Source organism: Rhineura floridana, chromosome 7, assembly GCF_030035675.1.
Source record: "Rhineura floridana isolate rRhiFlo1 chromosome 7, rRhiFlo1.hap2, whole genome shotgun sequence".
In the NCBI taxonomy this organism is placed as follows: Eukaryota; Metazoa; Chordata; class Lepidosauria; order Squamata; family Rhineuridae; genus Rhineura; species Rhineura floridana.
Window position 1 is genome coordinate 132368825 of NC_084486.1, and position 20584 is coordinate 132389408.

Here is a 20584-nt window from a genome sequence, read left to right on the forward strand (position 1 = left end):
CAGAGGGGAGCGGGTATGAAAATGGCCAAAGAAAGGAAACAATCAGAAGAGACGAGAAGATGGATGTTCTGTAACCTTTTCTCAGAGACCCGTTTCTTCTACTTTTTCTCCTGTCTTTAGCAGGTTTTTGTTTTGGCTGATGACAATGCGTAATAGCCTGATAAATTGATTTTGTGAGTCCCCTTTCTCACAAAGACACTAACTTGAGAAGACACTAACTCATTGGGACTTCAGAGGGCTGCCAGGGGCAGAAGACAACAATTAGCTTGTTGAGGATGTCAGAAAGGAGCTTCAAAGTTTTTGGCCAGGAACAAAATCTTTTCTGATAGATCAGGGCTGACAATGTTGGCAGCTGCTACAAACTGTGGGACTGGAAACTCCCTCTGAATACCTTGAGAGCATGGAGAGATTGCAGCATGTTAGTAGCTTTAAGTGAGGTTCTGGTCTCTCAGACATATCGTTTACCCCACAGCATTTTACTCATTCACCAAAAGTTTATCCAAAGGGAAAGCCACAGTAAACAACTGTTTAAAACTGTACTTCAAGAACCTCTGCCATCACAGTTCAGAAAGTGCAGAGAAGATGTGTGTGCATGTCCCCTGTCCCACATCCCTCAACAAGTCTTTCCCATCTCTTTCACTTCCATGGAGAGTTAGGCCACAAGTAATATTCTACCTTTGTGAATACCTTTGTGAATACATAAAAACAACAAAAAAGTTTCAATTTTTGTTAGCGACAGAGCACAATCTCCTAAGAGAAAATATCAAAGTACACACGTTAATAAGAGGATTTTCCCTTTATTATACAATATCAAATGTATGGTGCCTTACCATAGGCATGCAACTAGCACATGTTAGCATATTTTGGAGGTAACATTTTATTAGCTTGGTTCACGAAACAATCAGCCATTATTTTTGCTTAAAACTATAATGTATTTCATTCTCCATAAAAAAGGAAAAAACAAAAACACCCTGTTTATTTAACTGGAACCAGCAGCTATATAATACCAAACTTTAAATCACTTTTGTTTAAACTATTTTAATTATATTGCCATGAAAGCATTATTTCTGACTTCTCCCTAAATTGACCAAGGCATGAGCACATTATAACACAAGTATGGCAAAACCAGAGTTCACCAAGATAATTTTTCTTTATTTGAAACTTTTATGTCTATCTGTGAAACAAGGGATAGAGACCAAATGTACAGAATTTTTTATCCTATAAAACATTCTAGTGCCCCATAATATATATATATATATATATATATATGCAAAGCTAATTTGTTATGAAATTCCACATATTATTAGAATTGTGTAGTGTTCCGTTAGAAATCCTCTTTAGAAATCTATTGTTTCTTTTACATTGCCCAGGGCATTTCTCAAAAATTGCACTAAACATATTCAGTATGCATATATCCTCTGCTAAATATTCACAAAGAGAGTTATGTGAATTATAATGTGAAAGCAGTGAAAACTCTATTGATCATGGTTTATAAACAGTTTATCTGGGCACAATCTATTAGTCTATCCATATGTCTATCTAACAGAAGGTACTACATGCAATCAATACTGCCTAATATGTCTGTTTCCATGATTAATTGCCATTTTCTAATTAGCTTTAGACAATAACTGACATGTAACTAATGGGTTTTAAAAAAAAACATTATTTAACTGAAAGATGGCTAGTTTTTTTTTTAAGGTGTGGGTTTTAACATGAATACAGCTCTTTTAACTCGCAGAGTAAAAAAGATGTTGAGGATTCCAGTTTTATAAGAATATTATGCTGTAATTATATGCATACTTTCCAGGGAATCATTCCCACTGAACACAGTCAGACCTATTTCTGAGTAAACATGCATAGGGCTGTGATGTAAATTAATTCACAAAAATGATAACTGATTATTACAGTGTGTACTGTAATAATGATCACCCAACCATCCACTAACTTTTAAAAGCAAGTAATAGTAATTTAAATACCTCCCTCCTGGAAGTGCACTTTCACATACTATTATGAGAATTAACATTATAAAGTATAGACAACAGAATGAACAAATCCTAATCCATTCCAAGAATGTAGCAGCAAGCATGCAAGTTTCTCAATACAGATGAAACTCCTTCCAAAATACATTTTTAAATATAAATTCACGTGTTTTCTTTTTTTTCTGTCTTCACTGTATATGACAAAAGTCAAAATTTGATAGGCACAGAAAATGTGGTTTTTATTTTATTTTTCTAACGATACACCACAACTTGATCATGCTATTAATCAAATAAATACAGCCAGCTCTTCCTTCACTTGCTAAGTTCCATTGAGTTTCACAAACTCTTCTGCACAACAGGATACTTTTAAAATGCAAACCCTCTAAAATTTAGCAGCACCCCTGAGAGCCACAAATTGAGAGAGATTAATTCTGTGCCCCTGCACCCCTCATTACCAGAAGAGCTGAAGTAGGTCAAATGCAAGTTAATCTGTTGAATTCCACTTTTGTGCATGGATGTTAAAGCAGCCAGCACGTTGGCAAATGTCTTTAGGCTAAACTATAGAATTTAATAAATGCATTCCAGGTTAGTAGGGAGCATAATTCCAGTTAACACACTTTAAAAGCAAGACAATCTCGTAACTAGCAACATTGTCCAGGAAAATATTTGGTATTTGTGTACTGAAACAAAAGTAATAGTATGGCAAATAGATCACATAGCAGCCTCATATCCATTAATGAAAGCCTCGTGTTTAGGAAGGTATTAAAAGGTTTGATTGTGATAATGGCTTCTGACTATGAAAGTTTCTGTTGTTCATTGGTAATGACAAAGGCAGCAAAATGTGCAATTTCCTTCATAGATAGGAAGTTGCTCTGATACTTTTAGATTCTAGCAAACAAATACGGCAGATAGAGAAGAATGTGTGTTCTAAGAATCTCTGCAAGTGTTCAACTTTTAGCCAGTGTTTCTGGTTGTCAATACAGCTTGGCTATACAATATATTTGTTTCTAATGCTTCCTTTGCCCATGTGACTGTGTATTTCTATTTTAGAACTGCAGTGAGCCATTTTTAAACTTGTGCACTTTTAAATACATTGTCATATGCACATTATATCATTATTAGATTTTATATTTAGAATTAAGCCTGCAATTTTACATCCCTAACATTTATTTATTTATTTTATTTATTTATTGTACTTATAATACTGCCCCATAGCCAAAGCTCTCTGGGCGGTTTACTGGGCACATTCCCTGTGCAGCCACATTGACCACACTTAGTGGAATCTTCTCTCTCCCCCCACTCCCCCCCAAACTTGGCACATGTACACACAGGCACCACATTATTATGGGGAGTGGGAGCCTGTAGTGGCCCTATGCATGTGCCAAAGCCTCCTACAGGAATCTCTCTGCACTTAGGTCTGCATCCACACTGGGTAAAAATCAGACCTTTAGTATTTAGATGTAAACGCCTTGTGGGCATGGCTCTGTATTTTGTGCTTAGGAATAATTTTTCTTACTCTCCAACGAAAAATACCTCCCAACCAACCATTTCCCTGTAGAACTCCACCGAGATCTTTCTCTTCCTCCTCAGTAAAATCAGTTGGGGAAAAAACTTTGCCTGTCCTCAGTGGAACAGAACCTAGCCCTGTATATCAACAGAGCTATAAGAAGTGCCAATCAGTTGCATAACACAGAAGAATTCTAGAGGTTATGGGCCATATACTTTCTCTCAGACGCATGCATAACTTTCCTAGATGTCAACAAGAGTTGCGTACATTGACGGAAGACATTCTATTTCCTGTAGTGGCTTCCCTCAGTTTTCCAATTTATCTGAGGATGACATTTCTATGGATGGTAGTAATTTTCACAAAAAAGAAAATATGACAAATGCTAAAAACTAGCATAGAGCCACATAATTGTATGTCAAGGTGATTCCCTCACATGAGTTTGCCTTTTCATATTTCTCACTTGCTCCTAATGCATCTTCAGCAGGCACACAGCCTGTCAGCCACTTTAGCTAATGATCTCCATTTTGTATGTCAACCTGAGTTCAGCTGCTGCTTTCCAGAGCTATAACATTATCACTCTTGTCCTCAGGAGAGAAAAAAATCTTCTTGTATAATAATCTTTAAACCACTTTAAAGAGGGAAAATCTCCATAGCCATTGCACTGAAAAATGAAATTACTACAAATTAATTTTGTAATCTTGTTGATTAAAGTTACCAAATACACTATTGAAAGGCTTGTAAGAAGTTATGTCTTCCCCTAGATTGCCCCTTCCATCGAAATAAAGTATGTTGCAGTTTCTCCCTAAATTACTCTGCTCAGATTTTCCATTGATGATTGAAAATTTTATCATCCTGAACCTCTGGGGTTTTTTTCCCTTGGCTTACTATTTATTATATTGTACAATCACATAAATAGCCTCGGGCACAATGGTTTACTATTTATTATATTGTACAACCACATAAACCTCCCAGGGCACAATCTTCCAAATTTAAACACTTCAAAGCCCTATTGATCGCAAAATTGTTAGTTTCCCTATTGGAAATAATGTGGAATAAAGTGCTTAATTTCCAGTGATTTGTGCCCTTACCATCTCCCCCCCCCATAAAAGAAATCAGTTTTTAAAATTAAGAGCTCAATCCACCATAAATCTTTCCTGCACAAGTTATCAGTGAAATGATTAGGAGTTTCATGGGGGCACTAATGTGTGGGTGCCCAGACCCTATTCATGTTGTGTTCCCTGGCAAGGCTTAGGCAGAAAAAGGTGACCTCAGGCAGCAAACTCTTAGGGGCAGCAGTGAGAACCTCCTGGCTGTTCTTCCTAAGTCTTCTGGCCATATCCTTCTTTTGGAGGACAGCTGTGTGTGCATACAGCCTGAGCTGTGCTCTCATGATTAGCTGCTACCCCGAGGTGGAGGACACTATTCTGCTGCCAGGCTTCAAGGAAAATGCCAGTCCAGTCGGCTTCTGTATGTTGAAAAGATGAGTGCACCATCTTGTCCTTTGCCTCAGTAAATTAAGGCTTGGGCTAGCCCCACCCCTGTATTTTGTGCTCCCAAACCAAAACAAATTACAGTCTAGCCTTTCCCAACCTTTGGGTCCCCAGGTGTTGTTAGACTACAACTCCCAACAGCCCCAGCCAGCATGGCCAATGATCAGGAATGATGGGAATCATAGTCTAACAACAACTGGGGACCCAAAAGTTGAGAAAAGCTGAATTACACTCATCTCTGAAAGTAAGCACAACTGCTCAACCAATGTTATGCCCTCTCAACCATAACTTCACGTGTGCCAACATCCTGACCATTACCTTTCTCAAAGCATTAGATCAGCATAATGTTTAACAGAGGCTTGTACTTATTGTGAAGTTATGATTGCTTGCTAACCACCTCTGTGAATCCTTTTATGTATTTGGAACCAAAATACAATCACAATGTCCTAAGCCAATGTAACTTCATATTTTTCTGCAACCGTTAATACGGTCTTACCTCCTGCCCATCCTCCCTCAGCTTCTGAGATGCATTTGGTAACAATCAAGTTCTTATTTTAAGGAGTCTGAAGATAAGGTATCTGTGAGCTCCACACTTGAGGTAATTGATCACATTTGTTTCCTGTGCATAGGTTAGGCTCCTCTCTCTCGCACTCTCCACTTGGCATGTTTTTCATTACCCTCTGCCTTGTTAGCCTAGTAGAAATGGTCTACCGTAGTGAGTGAAAACAGGACGATACTATTACAAACCACATCTAATCACCGATGGCAGCCTGTCTTTCTCTGGGAACTTTAGTACACTTAAATGCCTTTCTATGGAGCCCTCCTATGGCTTGAGGCATGCAGTTCTTCAGCTTCAGGAATACTCAATTTTGAATCCTAGATTGAATGCATACGGTTCTCTTGATTCCTCTTAATATTTATTTATTTATTTATTTATTCTTGGATTTATTAGTCGCCCATCTGGCTGGTTACGCAGCCACTCTGGGCGACGTACAAAACAGAATAATACATTAGACATTAAGCATACCATAAGCATTAAAATATTAAAACATACAGTAAAAGTTTCAACCCATCCCAAAAGCCTGCCTGAAGAGCCAGGCCTTTAAAGTCCGACGGAAGCTCATCATAGAGGGGGCATGTCGGAGATCATTTGGGAGGGAGTTCCATAGGGTGGGGGCCAATATTGAGAAAGCCCTCTCTCAATATCCTTGGTTGAACTGAACAAATTAAAGTTTGTCTAAATAGCAATTTACCTGACATGCATAGCCACTGGTCTGAACTTCTCCCATCTTAAAATGATCCTGGAAACTTTGTTTTGATGGAAGCTGGGAATTGTGCCTTTTCATACACAAGAACATATCACTACTGTATGTACTGCATCAATGACTCTACAACACCAAATTTCCACCCCAGGTCTACACTCGCAATATGTAGCATAGATTAGAGAAGAGAAGGGGGGGAATGCTACCCTGTTATCACTATAACTGTTTATGTCAAAGTGATTAAAGAATATTGAGTGGTAATCAATCTGCACCAAATACTCTTGAGCATGCACCCTAAATCTGTCTATCTTTCACATGAGGAGAAACCAAACTTGCTGAATTATTTTAGGAGACAAAGGAATGTAATGTCTTAAGTAGTACATGTTTAATAATATATTTTCAAAGATAAAAGAAATAATAACAATAGCAATAAGACCCTCCGTGGCGCAGAGTGGTAAGCAGCGGTAATGCAGCTGAAGCTCTGCTCACGGCCGGAGTTCGATTCCAACGGAAGGAGGAAGTCGAATGTCCGGTAAAAGGGGTCGAGGTCCACTCAGCCTTCCATCCATCCGTGGTCAGTAAAATACCCGGCATATCATGGGGGGTAAAGAAAGGCCGGGGAAGGAACTGGCAATCCCACCCCATATATACAGTCTGCCTAGTCACCCTAAGAGTCGGAAATGACTCGCACTACAAGTGCAGGGACACCTTTACCTTTAACAATATTACAAATGGCACCAACTTATGACAAACATTTGAAAAATAGAAAAGTCTTATATTATTTGCTTATTGGTCAGTTCAGGCAATGTCCAGTCTCTGCAACTGCCCAGTTTTTGATGATATTAAAATAAAACGTGAATGTTTGTCAATGACTGACATAAAATATTGACATTTTAAGCTTCACAGACACCCCTAGTAAGAAGATATACACCTAACCATCTTATTTGAGAACTGATTTTCCTGTCCCCTGCTCATTTCTCTAATCTTTTCTTGGAAGATGATAAGCTATTGACTATTATCACATCCTGAGACCATGAGTTCCATAGTTCAATTCTATACACTGTAGACCAGTGGTTCCCAAACTTTATGAGTACAGGACCCCTTTTGTAACCTCAAAATTTTTCACGTTCCCCACATGCTAATTGTTGTGATTTTAATCTCTGTTAATTGAAAAAATACATAATGAGATATTAAATGATGTCACTTTTGATTCATCCCCAAAACAAATATGTTTATTACCTGCCAGAGCCAATCAAGTCGATCGATCCTCCCTAACTGTCGCTGACAAAAGTGAGGGGGGGAGAGGCGCTGGAGCTTAAAGCTGGCACCTTCTCTTGATGCACTTGCTTGAGTGCTATGTTGCTCAGCTCTCTGTGTAGTGGGAACTGACTGTGCCAGCTGGAAGGAAGGGGAGGCGGAAGCGGCTGCATACACATGAAATGCAGGCTCGCAAGTTGGTGGTGCACAATTATTCTCTTGGCTCTTTGCGACCCCCCTGTGGATCCAGCCCCCAGGTTGGGAACCACTGTCCCCTTCTTTCCTCAGTTTTAGGGCAGGCAGCCAGACTCTTTCATTTTGGCTAACATTTGATGATCCAGGCATGAGGTTTGATTGTATGTTTTAATTCTTTTGATTTTTATTTGCATATTTTGTTTGTGTGTGCTTTACATTACAACACATCCCAAATTCCACAGTTTTTTAATTATTATTGTTGTTGTGTGTTTGTTGTTGTTGTTATTTTAAAAGGTCTAAATAAATTACTAACCATCTGAATAAATTTTATTTGTGCCCGCAAATAGACATTCAGTTTAATCTATTCATAAGATTCTCTGGGCAATCACTGTTTCAATTAAAAACTAGGAACATGTATTGCTGAGTAGGGGATAAATGGATCTCTCTCTGTTTCTATTCACACATTTTAAACACACACACACATATATTCACAATCATGGTGGCAGCTATACCTTCCACCACAACTCCCACATTTGTTCCTTTTATTTTCTTTGCATTTCTTCTTTTTGAACCATTTTTAGAACTTAACACACTGGCAACCTATCCTAGGTAAAAGCTTTTGAAGAGTTCCACCTCTTCACTTGGTCTAATAAGGTCAGTGACCTTTCAAGTTCCACTATTTCCTCTCGTATCATTAGCCTAAAATCAACTATCTTTGGTTTTTCATCTCTTCTCCATCCCACGTCTTCTATTGGACTTTGTCTAATTAGGAAGTCAATTTCCTCTCCTCTGATGGGAGTTTTTGATAACTGAAAAATCCCACTCAAGAGTAACATAGCATTGCTAGATTTCCTGTTGAGTGTTTTGTCTCAGCTGCTGTCATTATTCATCATAGTGACAACTCTGTCTCACACAGACACAAAGGAAGACTAGATATTCCTCAAAAAACACAACCCTAAATTTCTCCTCATCTCTCCAAGGAACACTTCGTTTTGGGAAGAAGCCACTGACATTTAGCAGGTACCAGGACCATGGCAGACAAACTAGTCCAACCTTTGCCAACTGGATGCCCTCCAGGTGTTTTTGTACTACAAATCCAATCAGCCCCAACCAGCATAACCTTAAAGTGGCTATGCACAGACATGCTGGCTGGGACTGATGAGAATTGTAGTCCAACAACATCTGGAAGGCACCAGGTTGTCAAAGGCTGAACTAGCCTATACATTAAGTTGAAAGAAAATCTACAACATATTTTTTCTGCATGTCTCTAAGACACATTCTCTAATTGTCTTATATCAAATCTCTCATAACTAGGCACATACTCAGAGTGCATTTTCCTATCTTCCTCAGGTTCAATCATATCATGCTGCTCCACGAGCTAGAGGGAGCCCCAGCTGACGAAGCATCAAGGCCCCAGCTGACAAAGCGTCAAGGCGAGTTAAGCAGCAGAGCGAAAAGAGGGTAAGTAGCTCCCATTTATTCCATTATTTAATTGAAGTAAAACAGCTCAGAGCAATAACTAATAAGGGCAGCCCAAGGTCACCCTGAGCTAGGAGCTAAATCCTGAAAGAACCTATATCTTAGGAGACAGATCCTAGGAGAAGGAAGCGTATAGAAAGCTAGTTTTCAACACCACCCTAGCAGGAAAGCTTCAGGGGACACTGTAAACAAGGCTAAATTCCAGTCGGAGAGAAGGGGAAAAAGGAAACTCCACCGATACATACAGGGAGAGAGTCAGCTCAGTCCTTGCTAAAACGGGCAGCTTCAGCCTTCCTGAAACACAACCACAAGCTCTGTTTCCCTAGGTTAAAGAAAGGTCAGGCTGTTCTAGGTGGGAAAACAACAAACACAAAAGACTTGCCTGGAAGGTGCAGCCCCTTGCTGAGATTAAAAGCAACCAAAAGCTTAAACAGCCCCGCCCCTCGCTCAGGAAGGAAGCCTGAGAGAATACTAAAGAGTTAAGCCCCAGCTGATAGCCATCAGCCTCAAGTAACACATCACTGGCTGGCAGCAGTAGCTGGGAGGAACCAGCCACACATATAAAGTCAGAGCACCCTAGCGAGGGAGCCTGCTCCACGAGCTACAGGGAGCCCCAGCTGACGAAGCATCAAAGCCCCAGCTGACGAAGCGTCAAGGCGAGTTAAGCAGCAGAGCAAGTTCGGCAGCAGGGCGAGGAGGCCAGGGCCCCCCACTCTGCCCGTCTGTTCCCTGACCTCAACTAAACCGCAGTCTCCAACCCATTGACGAAATAAACCTTAAACAAAACTATGCAGGTAAGAAGCCAGCAGGGGTGTGGGGGCTTTCCAGTGTTTTGCACCGCCTGCAGCATGTACGACTATCTGCCTGTTGGACAGAAGTCGTGGGTATGCTCTCGGTGCAGTGAGCTCCTGGCTCTCCAGGAACGACTTCATTTCCTTGAGGCCAAGGTGGCGGACCTGGAAAAGCTGAGAGAGGCAGAGAGGTGTGTGGAGGAGGCCTTCAGGGACGTTATAGCTGTGTCCCACTCCAACGATGATAGCTCTCCTGCTATCATGGACAACGATGGTCTCGGGGAAGGAGAGCATCCAGCTGAGGAAAAGGGAAATGATCCCTTAGAAGGGACCCATTCCTTGGGGGATGAGCAGCTATCCTCTCGTGCCGAGGATATATCTCCAGGGGGTGGAGGGATCCTTGTAGTGGGTGATTCGATCATTAGGAACATAGACAGTGGGGGGTGTGATGGGCGTGTAGACCGCAAGGTGTTTTGCCTGCCTGGTGCGAAGGTTGCGGATATTGCCCATCGTTTAGATAGTTTGGTAGACAGTGCTGGGAAGGAGTCAGTGGTCGTGGAGCACGTTGGCACCAACGACATGGGGAAATGCAGCCGTGAGGTCCTGGAAGCAAAATTTAGGTTGCTAGGTAGGATGCTGAAAGCCAGGACCTCCAAGGTGGCTTTCTCTGAAATGCTACCGGTTCCACGCGCAGGACCAGCCAGACAGGCCCAGCTTCGCAGTCTCAATGCGTGGATGAGACGATGGTGTCGGGTGGAAGGGTTTGGATTTGTTAGGCACTGGGGAACATTTTGGGACAAGCCGGGCCTGTACAAAAGGGACGGGCTCCACTTGAACCAGAATGGAACCAGACTGCTGGCACTTAAAATTAAAAAGGTGGCAGAGCAGCTTTTAAACTGACTGAGGGGGGAAACCCGACCGGAGCTGAGGAAGGTCCGGTTCGGAATAAACCTCCCCCCTGGGATAAAAACCAAAGAAATGATGAAATTTTAAAAGGGGTAGGCCTAGAAGTAGGCATTGTGAGAGCAGGGGCACAGGATATCAATTCAGAAGAGCAAAATTACCACAAGTAATTACTTACAAGTGCCTGTACGCTAATGCTAGGAGCCTGCGAACCAAGATGGGAGAACTGGAGTGCTTGGTCTTAGAGGAGAGCATTGATATAGTGAGCATAACGGAGACCTGGTGGAATGGAGAAAACCAGTGGGATACGGTTATCCCTGGATATAAACTATATCGGAAGGACAGGGAAGGACGTATTGGTGGCAGAGTCACTCTATACGTGAAAGAAGGCATTGAATCCAGCAAGCTCGAAACCCCAAAAGAGGCAGACTCCTCCACAGAATCGTTGTGGGTGGTGATACCGTGTCCCAGGAGGGACTTAATACTGGGAACGATCTATCGTCCCCCTGATCAAAATGCTCAGGGAGACCTTGAGATGAGATATGAAATTGAGGAAGCATCCAAACTAGGAAAGGTGGTAGTAATGGGTGACTTCAACTACCCGGACATAGACTGGCTGCATATGTGTTCCAGTCATGACAAAGAAGCAAAGTTTCTAGATATTCTAAATGACTATTCCCTAGACCAGTTGGTCATGGAACCGACCAGAGGGACGGCAACCCTGGACTTAATCCTCAGTGGGGACCGGGACCTGGTGCGAGATGTAAGTGTTGTTGAACCGATTGGGAGCAGTGACCACAGTGCTATTAAATTAAACATACATGTAACTGGCCAATTGCCAAGAAAATCCAACACGGTCACATTTGACTTCAAAAGAGGAAACTTCACAAAAATGAGGGGATTGGTAAAAAGAAAGCTGAAAAACAAAGTCCAGAGGGTCACATCACTCGAAAATGCTTGGAAGTTGTTTAAAAACACTATATTAGAAGCTCAACTGGAGTGCATACCGCAGATCAGAAAAGGTACCACCAGGGCCAAGAAGATGCCAGCATGGTTAACGAGCAAAGTCAAGGAAGCTCTTAGAGGCAAAAAGTCTTCCTTTAAAAAATGGAAGTCTTGTCCGAATGAAGAAAATAAAAAAGAACACAAACTCTGGCAAAAGAAATCCAAGAAGACAATAAGGGATGCTAAAAAAGAATTTGAGGAGCACATTGCTAAGAACATAAAAACCAACAACAAAAAATTCTATAAATACATTCAAAGCAGGAGACCATCTAGGGAGACGATTGGACCCTTGGATGATAAGGGAGTCAAAGGTGTACTAAAGAACAATAAGGAGATTGCAGAGAAGCTAAATGAATTCTTTGCATCTGTCTTCACAGTGGAAGATATAGGGCAGATCCCTGAACCTGAACTAACATTTGCAGGAAGGGATTCTGAGGAACTGAGACAAATAGTGGTAACGAGAGAGGAAGTTCTAAGCTTAATGGACAATATAAAAACTGACAAATCACCGGGCCCGGATGGCATCCACCCGAGAGTTCTCAAAGAACTCAAAGGTGAAATTGCTGATCTGCTAACTAAAATATGCAACTTGTCCCTTGGGTCCTCCTCCGTGCCTGAGGACTGGAAAGTGGCCAATGTAACGCCAATCTTCAAAAAGGGATCCAGAGGGGATCCCGGAAATTACAGGGCAGTTAGCTTAACTTCTGTCCCTAGAAAACTGGTAGAAAGTATTATTAAAGCTAGATTAACTAAGCACATAGAAGAACAAGCCTTGCTGAAGGGACCTGTACTTTTCAACTTGTTCATTAATGACCTAGAATTAGGAGTGAGCAGTGAAGTGGCCAAGTTTGCTGATGACACTAAATTGTTCAGGGTTGTTAAAACAAAAAGGGATTGCGAAGAGCTCCAAAAAGACCTCTCCAAACTGAGTGAATGGGCGGAAAAATGGCAAATGCAATTCAATATAAACAAGTGTAAAATTATGCATATTGGAGCAAAAAATCTTAATTTCACATATACGCTCATGGGGTCTGAACTGGCGGTGACCGACCAGGAGAGAGACCTCGGGGTTGTAGTGGACAGCACAATGAAAATGTCGACCCAGTGTGCGGCAGCTGTGAAAAAGGCAAATTCCATGCTAGCGATAATTAGGAAACGTATTGAAAATAAAACAGCCGATATCATAATGCCGTTGTATACATCTATGGTGCGGCCGCATTTGGAATACTGTGTACAGTTCTGGTCGCCTCATCTCAAAAAGGATATTATAGAGTTGGAAAAGGTTCAGAAGAGGGCAACCAGAATGATCAAGGAGATGGAGCAACTCCCTTACGAGGAAAGGTTGCAGCATTTGGGGCTTTTTAGTTTAGAGAAAAGGCGGGTCAGAGGAGACATGATAGAAGTGTATAAAATTATGCATGGCATTGAGAAAGTGGATAGAGAAAAGTTCTTCTACCTCTCTCATAATACTAGAACTCGTGGACATTCAAAGAAGCTGAATGTTGGAAGATTCAGGACAGACAAAAGGAAGTACTTCTTTACTCAGTGCATAGTTAAACTATGGAATTTGCTCCCACAAGATGCAGTAATGGCCACCAGCTTGGATGGCTTTAAAAGAAGATTAGACAAATTCATGGAGGACAGGGCTATCAATGGCTACTAGCTGTGATGGCTGTGCTCTGCCACCCTAGTCAGAGGCAGCATGCTTCTGAAAACCAGTTGCTGGAAGCCTCAGGAGGGGAGAGTGTTCTTGCACTCGGGTCCTGCTTGCGGGCTTCCCCCAGGCACCTGGTTGGCCACTGTGAGAACAGGATGCTGGACTAGATGGGCCACTGGCCTGATCCAGCAGGCTCTTCTTATGTTCTTATGTTCTTATGTTAGGAGTGAGCAGTGAAGTGGCCAAGTTTGCTGATGACACTAAATTGTTCAGGGTTGTTAAAACAAAAAGGGATTGCGAAGAGCTCCAAAAAGACCTCTCCAAACTGAGTGAATAGGCAGAAAAATGGCAAATGCGATTCAATATAAACAAGTGTAAAATTATGCATATTGGAGCAAAAAATCTTAATTTCACATATACGCTCATGGGGTCTGAACTGGCGGTGACCGACCAGGAGAGAGACCTCAGGGTTGTAGTGGACAGCACGATGAAAATGTCGACCCAGTGTGCGGCAGCTGTGAAAAAGGCAAATTCCATGCTAGCGATAATTAGGAAAGGTATTGAAAATAAAACAGCCGATATCATAATGCCGTTGTATAAATCTATGGTGCGGCCGCATTTGGAATACTGTGTACAGTTCTGGTCGCCTCATCTCAAAAAGGATATTATAGAGTTGGAAAAGGTTCAGAAGAGGGCAACCAGAATGATCAAGGGGATGGAGCAACTCCCTTACGAGGAAAGGTTGAAGCATTTGGGGCTTTTTAGTTTAGAGAAAAGGCAGGTCAGAGGAGACATGATAGAAGTGTATAAAATTATGCATGGCATTGAGAAAGTGGATAGAGAAAAGTTCTTCTCCCTCTCTCATAATACTAGAACTCGTGGACATTCAAAGAAGCTGAATGTTGGAAGATTCAGGACAGACAAAAGGAAGTACTTCTTTACTCAGTGCATAGTTAAACTATGGAATTTGCTCCCACAAGATGCAGTAATGGCCACCAGCTTGGACGGCTTTAAAAGAAGATTAGACAAATTCTTGGAGGACAGGGCTATCAATGGCTACTAGCCATGATGGCTGTGCTGTGCCACCCTAGTCAGAGGCAGCATGCTTCTGAAAACCAGTTGCCGGAAGCCTCAGGAGGGGAGAGTGTTCTTGCACTCGGGTCCTGCTTGCGGGCTTCCCCCAGGCACCTGGTTGGCCACTGTGAGAACAGGATGCTGGACTAGATGGGCCACTGGCCTGATCCAGCAGGCTCTTCTTATGTTCTTATGTTCTTATGAGCATTATCATCCTTCCTCCTACTCTACGTTGGTAATGCACCTCTTTACCCTGGCCTTTGACACCCAAGACTTATATATTTAGGATCTACCCTATTTTTGTGATTTTAGGTTGTTTTTAATTGTTTTAAATGCTGTATTTTAAAAGTATTATAACCTGCCCTGGGACTTTTGGGTGAAGGGTGGGTAATAAATGTTCATCATCATCATATTTGAAGGGCCGTTATTTGAAGGACCACCTTCACCAATTTAATCCTGTTCATACACAAAGATATGGACTGTGGAACATTTTTCCTATTCCTCCATCTGTACAGGCATTTAGAAAAGCGCTGAAGATCTTCCTCTGAGATTGCAATTAACTTGGGTCTTAGAGAGCAGCTTATGAATGTGTGCAAGATGCCTTGCTTTTATTTATATAGTATTTTGTGAGGGTATAGCCCTAAAAGCAACTAAAAGGCAACTAAAATACTTTAATAACAAAACATTTGAAATGAGAGCCAGTGTAATGTGGCAACTAAGAATCTCAACTGGCAAATCCTTGGATCAAATCTCATCTCAGCCATGAACTCACTAGGTTACCTTAAAGGAAGCCATCATCCCCCTGACCCATCATAAATATTGAGATAATAATACTGGGCTTACTTACAGGCTATTGTATCCAGTACTAAGATAATGTCATTGTTGCTATGTGAAATTATCTTGGAGGTATGATACTAAAATCATGTGGTCCACCCCTTTGCAAATGTTTCCACCATTTCATATGTTTTCAGAATGGAAGGCAAATCTGGAGAACTACCACCAGACCAATCAAGTAATTAATAAATTAGGCCTCACCAGCTGCATTCACACATAGTTAGGTTTATTGTGAATGTGAAAGTGGCTCTCACTGCACTCCTCCCCAAGTGCACCCAGGAGCAATGAGCCACGATCCCCTTCTATGTCAGAACTGGGGGTTGTTGTTTGTTTCATTCCAAACAAATGTAAAGCAAGGTTAGCTCTTGGCTTCCTGATCACGGGTTTTTTTTTTAATGAAACAAGTCATGATCCCCCAGTTTAGATGCAATGTTAAACCTGCATCTTTCATGACTGTCAGGTCATGCAAATGGTCTTCAGAAAAGTACATATCAATTACTTGATACAAAACACACATTTGAGGCCAAATAAACTGTTAACACTGTGGTAAAGATGCTTTTGTAAATGATTTCTGTGTTACCACATTATAAATATACATGTGGTAGTCAGAGTGCTAGACTAGGACCTGGGAGACCAGGGTTAAAATCCCCACTCTGCCATGAAGCTTGTTGGGTGACCTTGGGCTAGTCGCAGCCTCTTAGCCTAACCAACATCAAATGATTGTTGTGAGGATAAAATGGAGAGGGAGGAGAACCATATGCACCACCTTGAGTTCCTTGGAGGAAAAGTGGGATATAAATGTAATAAATAAATAAATAATTTGTGTGTATTTACAAGTTTTCCTGAAAAATGTTTTTCTTTGGTTCCCTTTTTTCTAAAGAAGCTAAGCCCTTGCATCCAAAGACAGCACCAATTCTAGTATCTAACCAAGCTGAATTAAGCTACACCTCATCAGTCAATGGATTATAGAACTTCAATAGGACTTCAGCCCATTGATTATAGAACTCGTGTCTGTTTTAGTTCAGCCAAAAAATAGTGAGTACCTGATCACATTTCAATTCAACCAAGCTGGATGTCTAGACCCAGGTTTGCAGCAACAATAATCAGCACTGCAGATTGTTTCTGAGCGTTGTCCCTCTCAAGCTGACTTCAGCTCCAGCAGGATGCAACTTAAAACACTCATTTGCTAGTTGCCAATTGCTCCCTATCATTTCTGACTGTGAAATTTGTGGTCAAAGACCGCCACAACTTTACATGTTCTAATTGTTAAACATGTCTTCAGCTTTTAAATGTTTTTGCTTCTGATCTAACACCATTCCATTCTGTTAGGACAAGAAGAACAAGTTTAATGGAAATGCTCACTCCAGCAGTGGTCGTGAATGTTGCTGTAATAAGCTGCATATAAACTTGCTTCCATTTGTACAGTGGTCCCCTCCCCCTCCCCTTTAGCTCAAACTTGAGATTTCAGTTATTCTGCAAACAAGCCTCAGGAGACATACAATTACACTCCCCTGGAGTCTCACCCTGTATAGTGTCCACCTGTAGCCAGACCAAGATAGCATCCCAGTGCAATGAATTAGCACTCTAAGCTGATTAGGGCAGCTTGGCACAACTCTATTTCATTGACACAATGAAGAGAGGACAGAAAAGGGCCTGAAATGAGAAAATCATTTCCATGCTGACTGAATTAAAAGGACAAAAGATTCCCTTAGCAGTTGCACCATTCAGTTTGTTGGGAGGGGGGGAAAGGAAGCCACTTAATGGATCACAACAGATCTGAGCAGACAGACAAAACTCAAAACTTCAGCATGACTGTGATTAGCAGCTAAACATATTTTGTCTATATGCATAATTTCTGTGATAATTTAGATCCATTGTTTTGGGGGTGGAGGAATCAATAATAATGCAAGATTTTTAACTGCTTAAGAGTCCTTGGATTGTTTGGTAATAGGTTTGGCAGCAAATCTAAATTGGACTTAAACAAATGCTTGCCATGTTTCTTGGTTCAGAGAAGTGAATTAATGCTGTTTAATATATGGGCAGTAATAATACAAGCTTATCTCATTCCCAGGAAGGATTAAATTGATTCTAAATCATGACCCATTATTTGGCATTATTTAACAGAAAATAAACTTACTGCAACTCAGTGTATCAGGAAAATGTATGAGTCTGCATCATTACAAACAGCTACCTCATTAAATTTCAGTTTATGCTAACAATAATAGGAAAAGAAATACAGACTGCCAGGGGTTCCTGTGACTGATCTGTATAATTATTTTCAAAACAGGTGTACAATTTGCTTCATGAGTTTCAAACCAGGAACTATTCATCTCATTTTTTCTCTGACATAACCTTAACAACTAAGCCATTAAATGTTCTACAATTGTCAGTATTGCTATAATTCTGTTTCCTAATTGTTTTAAAGCTTGGATTTGACACTGAAAATATATTTTCCTAATAGCTATTAAATTATCATAACAATTATCTACATTTTGAAAAATTTATTTAGTCCCAATCATATCAGTAACCTATTGTTTTAAAGACGCAAAGGCCCGGTTCACATGACATGCTAAACTAAACCTTGGCTTAACAAGACTATGAGAATGTGCAGGCTCCAACATGCCTCATGTTTGGAAATGTTAAGCTGGCAACCACAGTAAAGACTTCAGTTACTGAAAGGACAGCAGGCACAGCATTTGGTTAACAGTCCTACTATGAATCTCTGAACTAGATTTTCATTTTAGAAATATTATTGATAGCCGCGTAACCCTTCAGAGGAAGAAAAATGCAGGGTTAAGTGTTTGAGATCATACGATGGATGACAAAACAGAAATTACTCAAAAGGGGTGATTCCCTCTCCCCACCGTCCCCTCCAATGGACTGAGCTAAGCACTTTATATAAAAAGCGCGTATATAAAGCTTTGGGATATTTTAACAAACTCAACGTAGTGTAACTTTGCTGACAGCTTGTCACATTTCACTGACTGTTGGTCTGGGATCCTGTGATAACATCTGCATTCACTCAGGGTGAAAGCTTAGCATAAGACAAAAAAAGAAAAAAAGTAGGCCCTGCCACATAATGTTCCATCATTCTGTCGGTTCTGACATGTCATCTGAATTTTTTGAATCACTAAACACTTTTGGGACTCTGGTCCTTATTATCTTCTCTTAGTTTCTATACACATACAGCAATGCTGAAAAACTTAAAATCTGAAAACTAGGTACTGGATGGCAGCTTTTCTTTCTTTTTTTGTCTAATCCTCAGGCCTTCATTCATGCTCACTGTTAATCTCTTAAGACATTATAAAACTGTTAGACAAAGAAACGTGAATACCTCTGCTCTGCACAAGAATGGGAGGAAACCAGGGAAAATCTGGATCATGCTAAGCTTTTATTTTCTCCACAGAAATGGCAACTTAAACCTGTTGCATCAAATTATTTATCATTCTCAACACTACAACAAATATGTTTTTCTCCACTACAACCACTTTTTTTCCCCACATGAGGAGAACAGGCACCGGCAACATTTCAGGGGAAGAAATGCTGTTATAACATTTTCAGGGCATATCAGACACTTTACTGTCACGTAAAAACACAAATGCGGAAACCCATCAGATTATAAGCAAATTGGTTTTATTCTAATTGTTTCATGTTTGATTACACAGAATATAAGTGTATTGTCATGAACTCTTCAAGACCTCTGTAAGAAAGCTCCTCTTACTATGTACGATGCCAGAGATAGTTCCTTGCATAGGAAAAAGATGTTCCATAGGTCTAACTTCAGGCTGTCAGGAAACATTTCAGTGAGTCCGATCTGCAAAGGCACCCAAATCTGGGGAGTTTCCCTGAACAGCTGTGTTTCAGATGTTCCCAACTTGGGAGTCTGGTATGTTTAAAGCGATAACGGAAAGTAAATATTATTTATTTTTAGTTTTATATGGACTGCAAAAAAGACAAATAATTGGGTGTTAGAACAAATTAAACCAGAACTATCACTAGAAGCTAAAATGATGAAACTGAGGTTATCACACTTTGGACACATAATGAGAAGACATGATTCATTAGAAAAGATAATAATGCTTGGAAAAACAGCAGGGAGTAGAAAAAGAGGAAGGCCAAACAAGAGATGGCTTGATTCCATAAAGGAAGCCACAGACCTGAACTTACAAGATCTGAACAGGGTGGTTCATGATAGATACTGTTGGAGGTTGCTGATTCATAGGGTCGCCATAAGTCGTAATCAACTTGAAGGCACATAACAACAAAAATCCCGCCCTTCCTCCCAGTAGGAGCCCAGGACGGCAAACAAAAGCACTAAAATCGCAGTGTGAGCACCTGTGGCACTTGCAGCAGGAAGGTAGGAGGGGCATGGATGCAAAATGTTTGGAGCTATAGATTTATAAGATTTATGAGAAATGGAAGTTTGGGGGGAAATGACACTGGAACCCAAAATTATGATTAAAAGCATGGAGTACTGAAAGAGAAGGAAAGTGAAGACAAAACAATACAGAATGACCCTGCACTTGCACAGCTCCCATTAATCTCACTGAGGCTCCCAGTTGCATTTTGCCTTTACTTAAATAAGAAGAAAGATTTCAATCCATTCCTATTTCCTTATTTCACTAGAATTACTGTTTTGACTACTGGATAACCATCATTTCCTTGTTTTAAAAGTTCATGCTTTACTTCATCGATTTGTCCATAAGCAGAGATGGAAACCTCAATCAATCTTTTATAGAACAACACTGAGCAGAGTAAATGATGATGTGAAGTGCAATCCTATGCATGTTTACTCAGAAGTACACCTCAGTCTGTTCCGGGGGGGGGTTACTCCCAGGTAGCCTAAAACTCACTGCAAGTTTTTAAAAAATCACCCTAGTACTTGAACCTACTCCAGAACGTTTTCTAAAAAGTTTATAGTTCAAATTGTTCCAAGACTGAACTGAGCACCTGAAACAAAATTATGACTCTGAATAAACGTATCATATATCAGAAGAAAACAGAAATAAAAGCTTTGAAATTAATTATTGTTAATTACTTATAACACCTAAAATTGCAAATGCTGTACAAAAGTTAAACAAAAATACATGCACATGGTACATTAGAGACTAAAGAAAAGTAAAGGGAAAGGGCTATCCATTGGGAATAAAT